Genomic DNA, 13,790 nt, shown 5'->3' with positions numbered 1-13,790 from the left:
AGTCAAATAATCAGAAAGGCAGAGAGAAATAAAAAGGGATAACGGAGAGGCAAAGAAATAGAGACACAAAGATCAAGATAGAAAGAGGGAGACAGAGATAGACAATCAAAAAGAGAGAAAGGGAGGCAGAGTCACAGGCAGAGGGAGAAAAAACATAGAAAGAGAGGGAGGGAGGGAGAAAGAGAGAAAGAAAGAGAGAAGGAAGGAAGGAAGGGAGGGAGGGAGCGAGGGAGGGAGGAAGCTAATCCGAGACCCGAGACCCAAAGACGGGGTGGATAGGAAAGCAGTCAGGTCTGAGCCCCGTCCCGCCTGCGGCCAGCCAGCTCCCCCCGCTCCAAGCACCCTCCATCCTGCCTGCCCAACCCGCTCTGCCCCCCTTTTTTCCCTTCCGTTCTCCTGCTCCAAGTACCCCTTCTTTCCTGCCTGTGCCCCGCCCCTGCTCCAGGCTCCCCCACCCTGCTGCGCCCCGCAGCCCGCTTCCTGCTCCAGCTCCCCCTCCGCGCCCCCCCCCCCGGGTCCAGGCTGCCCTCCGCACCGCCTCGTCGGGTTGCTTCCCTCCCTCCCACCCCCTGCTCCAGGTCCCCTCCCCATCCTCCCTGCGCCCTCCCTACCTCGCATCCCGGCCGTTCCCTCCCACCCCCACCCCCACCCCCGTCCTTCCGAACACGGCAGGGTTTTCTGGCGCCTTTGTGGCCGGCCCCGAAGTGCGCGGCGACAATGGCGGGGGTGACGGGGGTTAATTCGCGCGCGGAGGTAGGACGCGCGGGCGCCGGGCGGAACAATGCCCGCGGCGCGCCTTTGAGGCGGGCCATTGTGCGCTGTGTGAAACGGGAAATCTGTTCCCTGCGCCCAGATGCGGGCCGGCCGTGGTGGAGGCGGCGGTCTGCGGGTGAGCCCGTGCTGGGGGCGGCCGGGACTGCTTTTCGCGTTTGAGTGGGTTTTAACCCCCGTTTGGTCCTCTCCGCATCCTTGAACTCTGAGCTGGGGAGGGCCAAGGGCGGCGGGAGGTCAAGGTTCTCCTCCTGCCGTGCCCCCGAAGTGCTGTGTGACCTGGGGCAAGTCCCTGTCCCTCTCTGAGCCTCACCTCCCCACCTGCAGACTCAGACGGTGGAGGTCGCCGCCTGACTCGGTCTGAAACTAGGGACTGGAAACGGGTCGCACAGATGAGGCAGGGTGAGCAGGCCTGGTGCTCACACAGGCTTCCCAGCAGCATGGGGGCTCTGGGTCTGGTAGTGTTGAGGTCAGGCTCTGACCGCCAACCTACCGCTTTCACCCACTTTGAAGAGTCCAGCTCCACCAACACTAGCTGTGTGACCTTGAGGCAGTCTCCTACCCTCTCTGTGCCTCCCTTTCCTCTCCTGTGCGATGGGAAGCATTATACTACCTTCCTTAGGGAGCCACTGTGAGGACTAAAGGAAGTGATGAATGTCAGGCTCTTAGTGTCATCTGCTTTACATATACATAAAGCATAATAATAATTACATGTACTTAGCCCTCACTATGTGCCAGGAACTGTTCTATTTTGGGGATATATGTTTCATGGTATTTTACATACACACGCATAATACATATATAACATATGCATGTTTATATATATGTAAAACATTTACTGAACTCCATTACTCACTAACGTTGTTACTTAATCTAATGCCTCTGTTTGCTCATCTATACAATGGGTACAATGGTTCCTACCACATAGGGTAGCATGAACTCCCCAGGTCCTCTTTCAGAAGCCTCTGTGCCGGGCTCTGACAGGCATGGACCCCTTTCCTCTCTTTTCAGGCCCCCATGCCCCTGGCGGGATGGTTCCCATCAAGACCCCCACGATATAGTCCATCTCCTTGGAGAAAGGACCTCCCTGGGAGAAATGACCCAGGCCAGGCTCCTCCTCTCTCAGCACCTGGAGAACAAACCCCTAGAGACTGAGATTCAGTGGGGCCGCCGATTCAGTGTCGGGGTGCTGGTGGAGGCGGGGGAGAGGATGGGGGACCGATGGAAAGAACCGATGCACTGCCCTGGGGAGCATCTGTCTCTCTGCTGGTGTCCTTGCTCACATCGGCCCATGGTGTGAAGGACTGAGATGATTCTTCCAGAATCACAGACAAGGAGACTGAAATTCAGAGAAGCTAATCTGAAGATGCTTCACCTCCTCTGAGGTCACACACAGCTTAAGAGCGTCTATGGATTCTCCAGACCCTCTTACCAGAAAAAGCCTGTCTGTCTGCACAGAGGACATTTGCCTTGCAACTTCAGGGCCACCACATTCACCCCACAGCCAGCTGAGAACTTCCATGGTAGCAAAGAGAATTCGAAGCTGGAATACGGGGCTGGGCTTTACCTGGCTCACGGTGTTGACCAAATCGGTGGTCTCCTTCAGCAGATGTGTAAGTCAGGCACTCACGCGTTCAGAATCGGGGTTTTAAAAGCACACCCACCTGACCCCACACCCGAGTTTGATAGCGCGTTGGTACGTGCTCTATCTGTGTCAAGCGTATGGTTGACCCCCGGCCCCCCAGGTGATGCTGATGCAGGTAGCCTGTGGAACATGTTTGGAGAAACCCTGATCCGGGATGCCCTGGCAGGCGTACACCATCCTCACTTCCGGCTTCTCCCTTTATTGCCCTGCTTTGGCACCCTGCCCTTCGCCAATCCTCACCAACTTTAAGTCCTCTGAAAACCCCCTTCCCAAGAGAAAGTCCAAGCCAGGTCCCTAAGCTCCCTGAACAGTGCGCCCTTTTCCACGAATAGAGTGGGTGGGGCTCTGAAAAGCCCCGGACTGTTGGGAGGCAGGGAGCAGCCGTGACCAGCAGGTGCCTACGGGGCCCTGGGTGCCAGGACGGGCACAGATGGAGTGGCTCTGGGCTGGGGGCAAGGGGCAGATGCAGCCACCCCTGGAGCCTCAGCTGCCTTGTTATCTCTTCATTGTCTCCCTGTCACCCCAGCCCAACCCCCTCCCCAGCTGCCCTTCTGTCATCTCCACGTGCCCCCCCCACACCCGCCCAAGCCAGCCAGCAGCCCAGCCCCAGAACTCCAGGGGGAGCTCCCAAGAGGGTCCCCGCAGGCTTCCCTGCTCTGGGGGTGAGCAGAAGGGTGGGGGCCGTGGGTCCGTGGGAGGGAGGGGGCTTGGCTGGAGAGGCCAGGGATGGGGGGTGTCAGAGTCTATAAATCACGCCCCACTGAGCTCCTGTTTAACACACACTTCTCCGACGAGTTGTCAGTGAAACCGTTAATTAATTAGCTAATCCCGCAATGAAGTGGATTCTAAATGGTTCTCCCCCTCCCAGCCTCCCATTTAGATAATTGCTGCTGAGGGATCTTTTGTGAGAGTCATTTTTTCCAACAGGGATGGCCCTGGAACACTAAGGGAGATGAATTTAAAGAAGGGGTCAGCCACTGTCCCCCAGGCTACTAGTGGGGGGGACTCTCAGCCCAAGCAAAAGCTAGAAAAGGCAGTTGGTTATTGGGGGCGAGATGAGGGGTAGGCAGGGAGAACCGAGCTTTGGTGTTTGAGGGTTTATTCTTTTTTTTTTTTTTTTTTAGCTTTTTAAATTTTTATTTATTTATTTCTGGCTGTGTTGGGTCTTCGTTTCTATGTGAGGGCTTTCTCTAGTTGCGGCGAGCGGGGGCCACTCTTCATCGCGGTGCGCGGGCCTCTCACTATCGCGGCCTCTCTTTGCGGAGCACAAGCTCCAGACGCGCAGGCTCAGTAGTTGTGGCTCACGGGCCCAGTTGCTCCGCGGCATGTGGGATCTTCCCAGACCAGGGCTCAAACCCGTGTCCCGGCATTGGCAGGCAGATTCTCAACCACTGGGCCACCGGGGAAGCCCTGAGGGTTTATTCTTAATCGCTATGATGCTTTGAGACTCTATGGGAATCTTCCTGGAGCAAGGTCCTGAGGCAGGTAATAATACTAACAATGAGATGATGATGATATGATTGCCACCATGTATGGAATGCTGACTATGGGCCAGGCATCTAGCTACACGCTTTACATGCCTGATCTCCTTCATCCTCCTCACAACAGCTCTAAGAGTAGGTAAGATTATAGAGATCGGGGAAACTGAAGTTCCAAATGGGGAAGTGAATTGTCCATGGTCACAGCGCTGGGAAGCAGCAGAGCCTAGACTGAAACAAAGGTTTCTGACCCCAGAACCTACAGTGTTAATGATGATAGTGTTTTATGAAGGTCTGCACCTTTCCCAGAAGGGATACCGAGGTCTTTAAAAAGGGATGTGATGAACTTGGAATCACACAGAAAGAATAAGAAAGATTTGATGAATGAATGAAACCCAAGTCTTCTGACTCACGACTCAGGATTCAATAACTTGACTGATCCTCTGTGGACACTCATTGGGAGTAATGGAGAAAGCAAGCACATGTCCATCCTAGAGTGGAAACAGGTGACTTTATCTGCCCAGTATCCCTCCCTACTTGTGCTTGCCTCCACCCCCATGGTCTCCATCTGTGTGGTTTCACTGGAGCTGACCCCACCTGCAGCTCCAGAGAAGGGACACTGCCCAAGCCTGGTCAATTAGAGTTTATTTTTCACCACAAGTTCTGTTCCCAGCCATATTGGAGTAGCCAGAGATGGGTGTATGATCCCAGTGCTGCTAGGAGAGAAGTGTTCTCCTGTCCTGGGTTTTCTAACCTCTTAGAACAGCAAAGTCAGCTTGCAGTTGCTAGAAGCCATCTTGCCACCCGGCGTGGAGCCACACAGAGTAACCGCAATATCTAACAAGTCTTTGAGCACCTGGATCCAGCTGTGCCTGAAACCTGTTGGCACTTGGATTTTCTCTATTTTTAGTTACATAAGTTTGAATTGTTGTGGCAGATGCTGCTGGTCACCTATCAGTATCCATTTTTCCTCTCTTCCTTATCCACAGAATCCTGATTTTGTTCGAGACAGCAGTGCAGCTAACTGAAATATTTGCTCAGACCTTTTTGCAGCTCTAAGTGGCCCTGTGACCCAGTTCTAGGCAATGAGATGAGTGGCAGTCCTTGGCAGGCACATTCATTCTCAAGGAAAAAACCAAGACCCTGGGAAGAAGGCTCTTTGCCCTTTCTCTCTGCCCTTCCACCTTTTTCCTGTCTGGATTACAAATGCAATGTTTATCCCTGGATTTCTTGTTACCTGTGAAAAAAAATAACCCCCTTCCTTGTTTAAACTATTGTACTTGCATTTCTGTTACACACAACCAAATACGATCCTAATTGGCAGAGTGGGGTTCTGTATTTGAAATTGAAAAAAAACCCTGCCTGATACATCTTCTCCAAGAGCTGTGAGGAAAGTGAGAAGAAGAAACTGGAAGGATTGGGAGAAATAGCTTTGACATCACCCCCTTGCTGAAAATGATCACCCACTTTGCTCTCTCATCTCTATTTCCCAGCCAAGATAGCAACCCGGAGGGACCATAAATCGTAAGTAGATGGGGAAGAAAATTGGCCTTTAGCAAGGACTGGCCCCAGGCAAAATTTCAAAATAGGAAAGGAGGAAAAGGGTCTGAAGAATACGTTCTCCATCGACACCAGATTCAGGAGCCTGCCAGCCTAGAAACCTTCAACACAACTTACTGGTCCTGTGTTCTATTCTCTCGAGGACTTGTCATCTACCAGATGTTGGCCGCTCATTTAATTACGCAGCTTCTCCATGCCTGTGACAGCTCGTGGGTCCACGGGAACGAGCCCTCAGTGCACTTAAGGAGCCTCTCGCGTCTTGGCACAAGGATGTGGCGAAGCTGGCCATCGAGAGCTGATGACCTTTGAGTTCTATTCCGGTGCCAGGTGCTGGATCCTGGTCTGAATCTAGAACCGGACTGGTCAGTCCCAGGAGAATATGGGATGGAGCTGATTGTACTGGGACCAAGGGCTGGGAAGGTGACTATTTGGCTTCAGAGACATCTCTCCAGCTGCAGATTCTGCAAGAGGCCTAATCGCAAGTCGTAGAATCTTGGAGTAAGAGAATTTTAGAATATTTGCTCAAGAGAAACTTATAACCACGTTATTTTAGAATTTTAGGAGATAAGACAATAGCATCTGCGAATTACAAATTCTAAATATTAGACCAAGAGAATCTAAACATTCTAGCTTTATAGGAACTCGGAACCATAGAATTTCAGAATTAGAGAAATCTTTGAAAATTGAACCCCTGAAGTCTCACAGCTCTTAATTTATAGAACCTAAGAATCATAAAACTTTAGAAAATGCAATAAGATCTCAGAATTTTTAAATTCTAGAATATTAACCTATTTAAGTTTATAAACTGGCTTTAAGGTGACTTGTATCCTTGAAGTTTTATCTTTTTAAATTAATTTTTATTGGAGTATAGTTGCTTTACAATGTTGTGTTAGTTTCTACTGTACAGCAAAGTGAATAAACTATACATATACATATATCCCTTCTTTGTTGGATTTCCTTCCCATTTAGATCACCACAGAGCATTGAGTAGTGTTCCCTGAGCTATACAGTAGGTTCTCATTAGTTATCTACTTTATACATAGTATCAATAGTGTATATATGTCAATTCCAGTCTCCCAGTTCATCCCACCACCCCCTTCCCCCCTTGGTGAGCATATGTTTCCTAGAAGTTTCAGAATTGCATAAGATCAGGGAAGCATAGAATTTTAGAATATTAAACTAATAGAATATTAGGATAAAATATACAAAGTGTGAGAATTACGGAATTTTAAAATCTTAGAATTAGTGACTTTTAGAACCCTAAGACATTAGAGTCACAGGAACTTTAGAGCTCATCCTATATAACTTTCCACCAAAGGTAGCTATTACTTCTCCAATAATCATAACAGGGAATCACCAATGTACAATATCACTACAACTAGGCTTAGCATGGAATAGGAGTTCAATAGATGTAAGCAAATAAGAATTTTTTAAGTGAAATCACTAAAAGGAGAAAAATAGAGTGATCAAGAGAATGAGAAGACAAGCCACAGACTGGGAGAAAATATTTGCAAAAGACACATCTGATAAAGGACTGTTATCCAAAAGAACTCTTAAAACTCAACAATAAGAAAACAAACAATTTGATTAAAAAATGAGCCAAAGACCTTAACAGACACATCTCACCAAAGAAGATATACAGTTGGCAAATAAGTATATGAAAAGATGCCCCACATCATATGTCATCAGGGAAATGCAAATTAAAACAATGAGATAGGGCTTCCCTGGTGGCGCAGTGGTTGAGGGTCCGCCTGCTGATGCAGGGTTCGTGGCCCGGTCCGGGAAGATCCCACGTGCCGCGGAGCGGCTGGGCCCATGAGCCATGGCGGCTGAGCCTGCACGTCCGGAGCCTGTGCTCCGCAACGGGAGAGGCCACAGCAGTGAGAGGCCCGCGTACCGCAAAAAAAAAAAAACAAAACAAAAAACAATGAGATACCACTATACACCTATTAGAATGGCCCAGAGTTGGAACACTGACAGCACCAAATCTAGCAAGGATGTGGAGCAACAGGAATTCTGATCCATTGCTGGTGCGAATGCAAAGTGGTGCGGCCAATTTAGAAGACAGTTCGGCAGTCTCTATGAAGCTGAACATAGTCTTATGTCCACACAAAAGCTGCACATGAATGTTTATAACAGCTTTATTTATACTTGCTAAAACTTGGAAGCAGCCAAGATGTCCTTCAGTTGTTGAATGGACAAACAACAGTACATCTATAGGACGGAGTATTATTCAGTGACAAAAAGAAATTATCAAGCTACAAAGAGACATGGAGGAAAATTAAATGCATATTACTATGTAAAAGAGAAGTTAGTCTGAAAAGGCTGCATACTGTACGATTCCATTGACATAACTTTCTGGAAAAGGCAAGACTTTAAAGATGCTAAAGAGATCAGTGATCGCCAGGGACTCAGAGCTTGGGGTGGTGGTTAAACAGGTGAAGCACGGGGAGTTCTTTAGGGCAGTGAAGCTACTCTGTATGATCCTATAATGGTGGATACATGACATTGTGCGTTTGTCAAAACCTACAGAACTTTACGGTTCTACAGCACAAAGAGTGAACTTTAAAGTATGAAAATTTTAAAAATTATTTCGGAGATTGAGGATCCCAAGATGGGATGCAGAATGTGACAAAACAGTCTAACTGCATTATAAATGTAGAAAACAACCTCAGTGAAGGGGGATGAAGAAGGGCAGTGCTGACCTAAGTAAGTGACCTAGGAAATAAGTAGAGTCTACAAGGCTAAAGGCAAAAGGAACTGTATATAAGTATGGTGCTCTAGTTGATAAAGTTATTTCCCATGAGAGTTTGGGTTAACAATTCTGAAACCACCATACGTGTATCCTGGAACTGAACAATTAATTAAATGGATAGCTGTTGATGGGAGCCAGATTTCTCACTGTTGGGGTGAGAGGTTTCAGATAAGCAAGGGGAAGAGGCAAGAACGATCTGCGTAGTGATCGAGTAGAGTTGGAGACATCAGTATGAACTCATGTTCCCTTTAATGTGGATACAGATGTTTATATACAAAATATACATGTAGATTTGTGTACTGAAAAGGGTTAGTATATATGCCATCATTTCTTTGCTCTGTCAGCCAAGAGGGAAGAGAAACAAAGATACCCCAGTAGCTGTGAGCACACCTATGTGCCCAGATCTTGGTTTCTAATGCCATTCTCCAATAAAAAGAACCAGACTTCTTGAAGAAATGGCTGGTTCTAGGATTAGGGAGGGAAATACACAAGATGAACTGGAGCATTTTGTACTGCCAGAAAGTAAAGAAATGCTCAAACACACACACACACACACACACACACACACACACACACACACACACACCCCACACACACTAATGGGGGTATGTCAAAGGGACACCAGATCCAACTGAAAGAGCTCCCAATGGTCAAACGTGGAACAATTTGACCAAAACAAACAAACAAAAAAAGAATTTAATAATGTAGAATTGGATTATAACCCAAAGTATAAATATCCATGAGTCCATACTTGAATAAGTAAATTAATGGGAGAGACTAGACCAATCTCCATGCAGAAGAATTCCAAATAATTTATGTACAGACTCTGTCCTCGAGGATGTGGAACGTAACTCCCCACTCCTTAGGTGTGGGCTGCACACAGGGCAATCCTTCCACAGAGTGAGGAATGAATGGAAAGCGGGGGAAAGAATAACTTAACAGGGGAGAAATCTGTGATCAAGGTTAAGCTCAAGGTTAAAATCAACCAGGTGATCAAGGTTAAGATCAACAGTGTTAAGTCACACCGATCATTGATTTACCTTGGATATGATGTCATGAGAATGGTACTTTGCCTCTGTGGTCTTCCCCGCAAAGTGCATCACTCCAATCTCGTCACGAGAAAAACATCAGACAAACCTCAAATGAGGGGCATCTTCAAAATACATACCTGCTGCTCTTCAAAATTGTCAAGGTCATCAAAAACAAGGAAAGTCTGAGAAACTCTCACATCCAAGAGAAGCCTAAGGAGTTAGGACAATTAAGTGTAATGTGATCAAGGATGGGATCCTGGGACAGTAAAAGGATGACGAGGAAAACTGAGGAAATCTAAATAAAGGATGGACTCCAGTTAATAATAATGTATCAATATTGGTTCATTAAAAGTGACAAATGTAACAGCGTAATGTAAGATGCTAAGAGTAGGAGAAACAGGGTGTGGGTGTATATGGGAACTCTCTGTACTAGCTTTGCAATTTTCCTGTAAATCAAAAACTATTCTAAAATTAAAAGTTTATTTAAAATAAAAGAGAGACACAATGGATTTACAAACGTCCATCAACAGAGGAATCAATAAACACACTGTGTTCTATCCATACAATGGAATACTGCTCCTCAATAAAAAGGAATGAACTACTGATACACACAAACTACATGATGAACTTCCAAACGTTATCCTAAGTGCAAGAAGACAGACCAAAAAAGACTACATACTATATGAGTTCATTCATATTAAACTTTAGCAAATGCAAACTCATCTATAGTGAGAGAAAGCAGATCTGAAGCTGCCTGCGGATGGGAGGGTGGCAAGAGGTAAAAGCAAAGAGAAAACTTTTGCAAGTGATGGATATGTTTATTACCTTGACTGTGGTGATGGTTTCACAGGCATATGCTGTATCAAAACTTATTGAGTCATCCTTTAAATAGATGCAAATTATTGCATGCCAATTACACCTCAATAAAGCTCTTTTTAAAAATGAGTATCAGGCTTCCCTGGTGGCGCAGTTGTTAAGAATCTGCCTGCCAATGCAGGGGACACGGGTTCGAGCCCTGGTCCGGGACGATCCCACATGTCGCGGAGCAACTAAGCCCGTGCGCCACAACTACTGAGCCTGCGCTCCAGAGCCCGCGAGCCACAACTACTGAGCCCATGTGCCACAACTACTGAAGCCGGCGCGCCTAGAGCCCGTGCTCCGCAAGAAGAGAAGCCACCCCAGCGAGAAGCCCGCACGCCGTAACGAAGAGTAGCCCCTGCTCGCTGCAACTAGAGAAAGCTCGCGCACAGCAACAAAGACCCAATGCAGCCAAAAATAAATAAATAAAAATAAATAAATTTAATTTTAAAAAAATACACTTATTTAAAAAACAAAAAAGAGTGTCGGGGCCTCCCCAGCAGTCCAGTGGTTAAGACCCCACGCTTCCACTGCAGGGGGCACAGGTTCAATCCCTGTTTGGGGAACAAAGATGCAACGTGCCGCACAGCACAGCCTAAAAAAATTTTTTTTAATTTTAAATAAATAAATAAAAATGAGTGTCCACAAAGAGACACATTAGGGGAATGATGGTATTTATGGCCTGAGTCTGGGGGGGGACAGTCAAGTTTGCCCCAAATGAGTGAGGCTGGGAACCCGCCCACCCTCCTTCCTTTCAGGGAATCAACTCCCTGCTCAGGGGACCTCTGGTGGTTAATTCTTTCTCCCTGGAGGGAGTCCTGGGAAACCAGGCCTCATTAGCTGAGGTCTTCGCCTCCTGGAACTTGTGTTTGTTAAAGATTAATGGGGTGTCTCCGGTGCGGGAGCTGAGGGGTCTTCTGGCCTCGTTTCTTCCAAATCAGCCCCCTGCCATGACGCATCATCAGTCACGGGGGAGACGGCGCCGCCTGAGAGTGGAGGGAAGCGGGGACCGGGGAGAGTTAATGGGCCTCTTCCAGCCTTCCCTGCAGGCCGCCCGATTTCCTCTAAAGACCAGAGGGGGAGAGGCCACCGACTCAGAGTCCTGGTTCTTTTCTAACATGACCCAGCACTCAGCCATCCCAAGGGGGTGTTTCCCCTTCCAAGCAGTCACCTTGGGAGGCCATAGGCTTATTCCAAGGAGGCCGCCATATTGCAGGATGGTGGGGCTAACTTCTATATTGACAGCGTCTCCAGAGAGAGCAGAGTTTTCTTCTGCACGTCTCCCAGTTAAGTAATAGGTCTTCCTCTGACCGATGGATTCCATTTCTGGAAACACCTATAGGTCCACAGCAGCCAAAATGCCTGCGTCTTTTCCCTCATATCTGATCACATCGTAGTTTCTTCTTTCACGTCTCTGAGCTCTGTGAGGTCTGGGATCTTGTCTGGCTATGTCCCCTCACTGTATTTCCAGCATCTAGCACTGCTTGGATACAGTCGGTGCTCAGTAATTGCTGGATAAGTGAATGGATTGTCTCTCTATACGTTCAGACTCTTTCCAGTGATGACATTTCTCTCCATGGCTATTGCCTCTGCCACCCTGTTGCAGGCTACGTCATGTCTCCCCTGGACGCCCTCAACAGTCCCCTCACAAAACCCCCTGCTTTTTGTTTTGTTTGCAGTCCCTGCACCCAGCAGCCAATGAGCTTTTAAAAGTGAAACCAGAGGGTGTAAACGTACCAACTCAAAACTGACCAATGTCCTCCAACCCAGGTCGTCTGTGGTCCAGCCACTTCCTACCCCACCCCCACCATCCTTTCACCCCTGCCTAGTCTCACTGCATCTCCCAGTTCACTTGCCCCAGCCAATCCAAGCCCCTTGCAGCTCCTAAAAAGTCTCCAGGGCTTCCCTGGTGGTGCAGTGGCTGAGAGTCCGCCTGCCGATGCAGGGGACACGGGTTCGTGCCCTGGGCCAGGAAGATCCCACAAGCCGCGGAGCGGCTGGGCCCGTGAGCCATGGCCGCTGAGCCTGCGCGTGCGGGAGCTCCCTCCCCACTGATGTCCCCTTTCAAGCTCATTTCCACCCCCAGGGTCCTCACACTCTCTTCCTTCTCTCTGGATCCCTCTTCCACTCCATCTGAGACTAGAGTGAGATGACTCAGTGCAAAATTTGGGACGGGGCTGCCAAAACATTCGGTACCCAAGACATAAAATTTTGATGCGATACTTTAAAAAATCAAATTTAAAACAAAAATCCATGATGATCCAAACGTCCATCAACAGATGAATGGATAAACAAAATGTGGTCTATCCATACAATTGAATGTTACTCAGCCATAAAAAGCAATGAAGTTCTGACACGTGCTGCAACATGGACGGACCTCCAAGACATTCTGACAAGTGAAAGGAGACACACACAAAAAAGACCACATGTTGAATTTATGTGAATCCAGAGTAGGTCGGTCTTTAGAGAGAGGCTAGTAGTTGCTGGGGAGGGAGCTATAGGGAGTGAGTAGTTGATGGGTATGGGATTTATCTGGGGGTGATGAAAATCGTTCTGGAATTAAATAGCGGTGATGGTTGCACAACCCTGAATGTACTAAAAACCCTGAATCGTACACTTTAAAATGATGCGTTTTGTGTTTTGTGAATTTTGTTTCAATTTTGTAAATCTGTGGCAAACAAGTTATCAACATTTTAAAGAAAGACAAGATCTGTAACGCTGTCACGCTGCGCCAGGTTGAACCCGAGGGAAGAGGAAAACTCAGTCCTACTGACCTCGGTCCCTCCACCTCCAAGTCTGAGCTCACATAGCCCGTCTTCAAGGGGGCCTTTGTGAACACCCTTCCGAGAAGGGCCCCCTGTATCACCCTGCTTTACTCTCTTCAGGTTCTCTGATGGCTTTGCTGACATTTACTAACTGTTTTATTAAATCAGCTCCAGGAGGGCAAGAAACTTTGCTGGTCAAGTTAGTTGTAGGCACTGCTGTGTCCCCAGCACCCAGCCCTGTCTGGCACACAGTGGGCATTCAGATAATACTTGCTGAAGGAATGAATGAAGGGATGAATGAATGAGAGCTGGAACAAGCTGGCTTCCTGGATCTTGGAGGATAAATGGAACAGAGACCAGAAGAAAGGAGAACTCACCAAACTCCACCACCCCACATCCCAGGAATTCTGGTTAGAGATGTTGCCCAAGGCCTGGACACCCCAGCAAACCAGAGAAGCATTCTGTCTGCCCACACTTCTTGGGACACGGGGCTGGGAGGAGGGCCCAGCTCTGCCCCCAGACCTCGCTGGGGGCCAGCAGGGGTCGGGGGGAGGGGGGATGTGGACCTGTCAGTGGGGCTGGTGAAGAACAGACTTTGTTCCAGGGGCCCTCAGCCCAGCCTGAGAGAGGGAAATTAGTGATGTTTGCTGAGCAAACATCGCCGAGTGGGAAGAAGCTGCCGGCAGAGTGTTTAACACACATCTTGTATTTACTGGCAAATATCCCCAGCCTGCCAGGCCCCTCCGATGGGGCTGCTGGTACAAAGAGGATGGGGGAGCTCAGGAGAAGGAGTGAAGGGTTCCCAGGAGAGGCTCCTGCAGGGATGGGGAGGGACAGAGGCAAGGAGGCTCCACAAAGATTCACCCTGAGGCTGGGAGGACGCGGGTCCCTGATTTGAAGGACCCCTGGAAAGAGTCCAGTCCCTCA

The sequence above is a fragment of the Aethalodelphis obliquidens genome, unplaced genomic scaffold (genome assembly GCF_003676395.1).
Source record: "Aethalodelphis obliquidens isolate GAN/ISIS:26980383/991018 unplaced genomic scaffold, ASM367639v1 scaffold28, whole genome shotgun sequence".
NCBI lineage: Eukaryota > Metazoa > Chordata > Mammalia > Artiodactyla > Delphinidae > Aethalodelphis > Aethalodelphis obliquidens.
This window is presented reverse-complemented; position numbering follows the sequence as displayed.